We start from the raw sequence: 6,192 nt of genomic DNA on the forward strand, positions 1-6,192 counted from the left end.
TTTTCAAGAACATTTATAAATTATAAACTTATTAAAGATTTCAGATTGAAAATTTTGTTATCGATGATTTAAATATTTTATTATAAAACGATATGAATGATCATAGAACCGTATGATTATAAATTCTTATTTAATAAATAACTATACAAAATATACTATTCTTAGAAAAATAGGTTGGTCCATCTTAACTTATATTACACCTTTTATTAAACTAACTACCGAATTGATAAATAACGTACCAAAACATGTTTTGCACTTTCCTTAAATAAAAGTTACGAAATTACCTACTATGATTAACGTATATGTGAAAATTAATTATTATGAATAATAAATATTTGATAACAATTTTTGTATCTTAGTTTTTTTTTTAATTTTATATTATTAAAAGATATTTAAAAATCACATTAAATATATAATAAAAACATTTATATTTTTTCTTATATGTTATATTTTGAATTTTTCAAAACGTCTATAAATTATTAGAAATTTGAAGATCCCCACTCTGAAAATTTTGTGATCAATAGATTATTTTTTAGTCATAATAAGTTACAAACTAGATTTTGACCCGCGCTTTGAAAGCGCGGGATTTGTTTTCAAAATGCGGAGATTTGTTTTTGTTAACATATCAAAACATATATACTGCGGTTGTATTTTATAGGAAACAAAATTGTAAGATTCCCAATACCCGGGTTATATTTCGAGATACATGATTGAGAAAATTGTTCTTATTTTTTACTTAGTACAACATATCATAGGCATGGGCACTCGGGTCCTTGGATCGGGTTTGGACCGGGTCTTGTCGGTTCGGATCCTTCGGGTTTTGGAAATCTAGATCCTTATAGATATCTATAATTTTTTGAGTCGGTTACGGGTCGAGTCTTGTCGGATCCGGATCAGTTCGGATCTACAATTCTAATACCCGTAAAATACCTACAGTTTTTGAGTATATTTCGGATTTGGGTTGGTTCAGATATTTAGGAACCGAAATACCCGGACTGGACCCGACAACTCGAAATATACCGAAAACTCTAAAAATATCCAAAGAACCGCAAAAATACATGAAAATTTATCCAAAATCAGACCCGAAAACCCAAAAGATACCCAAAATTTTAACTGAGTACCCGAATTATATTTTTTGAAAATCTAATTTTACCCGAAAAATAAAATTATGCCCAAAAACCGAATCTGAAACTTTAAGGAATATCCAAAATATAAAAATATACCCAATCACTTAAATATATCTGATACACACAATAATATTTGGGTACTTGGGTAGCCGATCGAGTCTCGGATAGGACCCGTACACGAACCGAGATCCGCAGTTATAAGAAAAAAGATCCAACATATACTTTAACATGAATCCGGACCCAGACCCGAACCTGTATTTTTGGATCGGTTCTGATTCAGATCTTTCAATCCGAGTAAAATGTCCATACCTAACAAATCCATCTAATTCAACAGTATAGATTTTATATTGTTAAATAAAACACAAAGATAAATTATGATTTTTTTATGTTTCAAATTTTAAATTATGCATAAATATAATCGTACACATATAATATTTATGTTTAAGTGTAACTTAGAAACACAATATGATTATTATTCTTTTGCTAGATATAGGATAACATATTTTTATCTTAGCCATTAAATTTTAAAAAATAAATTGTAATGTTATTTGTAGTAATAGATACAGTATAACCTCTTTAATATTAATACTCTATAAATTAATATACACTAAAAATTTCTATAAAATAATATAATTTTATAGTCCCAAGTTGAGTTTTTGGTTCAATTAGTATATCGATAAATTAATATCTCTATAAATTAATATCTCTATAAATTAATAAAAAAAATTATAGTTTTGGTGTAGTTCAACATTATCAATTTATAGAGGTTTCATTGTACTTTATAATAATGTTTATAATTTTCAATTAAATTTTTAATTACTTATATAATTTAGATTGGACTTTTTAATGGGCCAAACCAAAAATTTATTATAATTTTGAATACAAATTATCAAGATGGGTTGTATTTTGAATACAAAATGTTTAGCAAAGCCAGAATTTTCAAAATAGGCTCAAGCCCAGTCCATGGTTTTGTTATTTTCCAATAGAGTCCAAGTATTTTTTGTCATGTTTCAGACAAAATCTAGGTTTCTAAACAAAAATAAACTCAAATGGCGACTGAAGCAGAAGAATCGGGTATTCCACAATTTGACTAAGCATCATTTCCAAGGTTTGCTCTTTTCCTGTATTTTCATTATCGTTGATAGATAGTTGAACTCCATGATTCTACTAACCAATTTATTTTTTTGTTTTTAATTTCTTTTGCATGTACTGTCCCATGGCTTAAATGGAATAGATCCGATGAATTTGAAGCCAATCTGAGGCATTCATAGAAAGATTTTGGTGAGGTCATTCAATTAGGTATTCAATGAGAAAGTCTCCAAAGGTTTGTCTTCGATTGCTAGTAAATTGTTTCATACCATTGATTGTTGATCTTTTTTTTTGCTTGCAAGGATCTATGAAGTTAATATTCTGTGTCTTAATTTTTTTTTTAAAATGTCTGTAAAAATATATTTATTTCTTTAAATTTAGTTATTATTTTCCGGTTAATTGGCTTTTCTTTGTTTTTGCGTCAACTATTTTAGAAAACTATTATCCAAAATGTTTATTATATTTTTAACAGTTATTTTGTATCATATTTAAATAGCTAATATAAATAAATTAGATAATTTAAAATTAAGTAATTAATAAAAATAAAATTAATCTTTGTTATAAAATATTTTTTTTTATTAAATGTTACAGCCATCTTCTTTTGTTTTGGTCTTTTGATTTTTTTTAATTAAAACATATTGGTTCAAGCCCATTAAATTTATCGACAGATATAAAAAAAAATTTCAGGTGTTCGACAAAAGAAAACAAAAAATATTCTCTCTCACCTGTCGGTTCCTTTGTCGCAAAGAGAAGAAGATGGCTATCTCCGACAGAAGGACTTAATCCAATCCTTAATGGTAAATTCTCAGTTACATTTGTTTCTCTTATTGATCTCTCATAGCTATCTGCCATTTGTTTCTCTTAATCCGATCCTTAATGGTAATATTTCGTATCTTCATTCTTATTTATTATATATTTTTCTCCTTATTATTATTAATGTGATTTGTTTTTAGTTCACAAACATCTCCACAAATGAAAAATACATATAATTAAACATCTATCGAGGTAAAATATATCACGGGTGTTTTTTGAACTAAACATTATATATTTTACTCACAATTATTTACTATTACAATATAATATAGACTGTCCTTTATAAGTACAAAAAAAATAATTTGATTTTATATTGTGAGCATTTTCAGGTATTACAAAATGTTGTCATCCACGCTGGTGCACAACAAACAATCATTTTAAGATAAGTGTTCGGATGAATACCATCATACTATTTAATATCCATTCATTGTTAGGAAAACAAATAAGGAGATTAGGATAATACCATCTTATGATTTTTTTTAAAGATTATATACGTAAGGAAAACAAATAAGGAGATTAGGATAATACTGTGATGGCATGAAACTGTATCTAACGTAAATCAGGTAATAGATTTCTACACATTTCGTATTCGTACGGACCCAAATAATTATACACTAATTTGTTTAAATAAAAATATTTTTTTTTATTTTAGCATTGATCCCCCAACGATTTCAAATTGTTCTTCCTGCAAGTAGCATGAATTTTGATCCACTGAAAGATATTTTAGAGAATAACACATTATTCACGATCTCAGTAAAACAACTCGTAAACTAAAAACTTAAAAATGTCGCAGTATTTACCTTTTTGTCTGCAAATATGATCTCTAAAGTCTTTGCTCAAAAAAAAAAGATCTCTAAAGTCTCACCAAACCCAACATTGGATGGTTTCCAGGTATGCATGATTTTGGCTTCAATAAACCAAGTTGTTTTCATGGCCTAATCTCATCAAGGTACACCATCTTTTTTTTAGAATACATTATATGAGAAACGTATAGAAAACAACATTGCTTGCTTTGAGTCTAGATGGCGTGTTTGCTTTGAATCTAGATGGTCGATATATATAAGAAAATTTAAGGCATGAGGTTCAGAATATTCTCATTCAAATAGTTATAAAATAGGGCCGTGAGTTTAGGAAAATATATTATCTCGACCTTCTAGTTTATTAAAGTTATGGAACATTAGATTTTCTGGTATATTATTATCGATATTTCAGTTACCAAAATTCACGCTTTCTTGTTTTGATTTTATGTTATTACAATCATCGAAGATATGGGACAATAGGATTGGCTGGGTGGGTATTTATGATTTAGATTAATGGCATTATATCGATATTTCAGTTACCAAAATTCACTCTTTCTTGTTGTGATTTAATATTTATATTTTCGGTTACTGATGTGAAAATCTTTGCAAATTCAATAATTTGGCCGAGTATATTGCACAATGGTTAATCCCGTGAAGATTCAAAACTAATGCATGCTGCTTTTAAAATATTTGGGGGTTTAGGGGTTGGTATGATTTGACATTGCTTAATTTTAATAAATCAATGAATAAAAAAGGATTTGTGGTTTTGCGGGTTCGTCTGTAACTCATACTATGCATATAAAAATGCAAGCTTACAAATTTATAAAAACGAATCTGAACATTAATAAGTTTGATATTCAGGAGTTTGAATAGTGCAACATGTATGTTTAAGGGTGCAATAGTTTGTAACCAAAACCTTGATTGGAAGTGATGAATGGTCGATACATTGATATTAACATAATGTATTTTTTATTTTAATTTGGAAGCTTGCAGAATCCAATATTCGAGAGGGAAACCTTCAAACTTTAATCGTTGAAGCTTCAGTGTCGATGGAACATCATTATCAATATACAAAGATTTGGTAAATGTACTGTGTAAGAAATGAAAATCAGTGTGTTATAGCAATTGAGTTTTTTAAATTATGTTCCATCGTTTAATATGTAGATGAAGCATCGTCTATTTTTTTTCCATTTAACAACGTTTACTAACTGAAAAATGCATCAAGAAGGTGTTAATTTGATATGTAATTATACACATAGTTTCGATAGGCAGTAAATGTAGTGTTGTTTAAATAAAAGAAATCTCAGAAAAATACAGAATTAAATTAAAAACATAGCTTAAAATATTCCAGTGGCAGAATCTGGTAAATATTGTTGAAAGAGAAGGGTACCTCAAAAAAGGGCCTTCTGTTTTAATAGTATTGATGATCATAAAATTTTATTAATATGAACTTCTATTTAATATTATAAGAAGATACACATGATTTTAAAACCATATGAGTAAAAAATATCATTTAATAATAAAACATATATATATATATATATAGATTATACTATATACCATAAGATTACATAAATATTTTAATATTAAAACTTTCAATGAATTTTCAAAAACATTTATAAATTATAAACTTATTAAAGATTTCACATTGAAAATTTTGTTATGGATGATTTAAATATTCAGTTATAAAATGATATGAATATCATAGAACTGTATGATTATAAATTCTCATTTAATAAATGACTATATAAAATATACTACTATTCTTAGAAAAATAGGTTGGTTCATCTTAACTTACATTATATTTTTTATTAAACTAACTATCGAATTGATAAATAATCTACCAAATTTATTTTGCACTTTCCTTAATTAGAAGCTACGAAATTACCTAATATGATTAACGTATATATGAAAATTAATTATTATGAATAATAAATATTTGATAACAATTTTGGTATCTTAGTTTTTTTTAATTTTATATTATTGAAAGATATTAAAAAATCACATTAAATATATAATAAAAACATTTATATTTTTTCTTATATGTTATATTTTGAATTTTTCAAAACGTCTATATATTATTAGAAATTTGAATATTCCCACTCTGAAAATTTTGTGATCAATAGATTTTTTTTATTATAATAAGTTACAAAATATCATAAATATAACGCATATGAATTTTTATTTAATAAATATTCAAACTAAATTATATATATATATATATATAAAATACTAATGATTTAAAGCAACAAGATTGACTGATCAATTTAGTCGTCCAGTTGAAATCTTTCAAAAGTATGTGAAAAACTAAAGTCAAAGTAAATATGGATTTAGAATAGTAGTTATATTTTACTAACCGAAAT

General features: G+C 26.2%; 1 long non-coding RNA gene across 2 annotated transcripts; it reads left to right on the forward strand.

Annotated features, from left to right (window-relative positions):
- The first annotated feature begins 533 nt into the window (after positions 1-533).
- LOC103848677 lies at positions 534-5,015 on the forward strand. 2 transcript variants are annotated; one of them, XR_004457953.1, is made up of 6 exons: positions 534-2,235; positions 2,362-2,451; positions 2,904-3,013; positions 3,359-3,592; positions 3,921-3,978; positions 4,816-5,015. It is a non-coding gene; the product is annotated as an uncharacterized LOC103848677 (long non-coding RNA). The 2 variants fall into 2 exon arrangements; XR_004457952.1 differs by having other exon boundaries at positions 534-2,451.
- Positions 5,016-6,192: the final 1,177 nt, after the last annotated feature.

Source organism: Brassica rapa, chromosome A05, assembly GCF_000309985.2.
Source record: "Brassica rapa cultivar Chiifu-401-42 chromosome A05, CAAS_Brap_v3.01, whole genome shotgun sequence".
Taxonomy (NCBI): domain Eukaryota; kingdom Viridiplantae; phylum Streptophyta; class Magnoliopsida; order Brassicales; family Brassicaceae; genus Brassica; species Brassica rapa.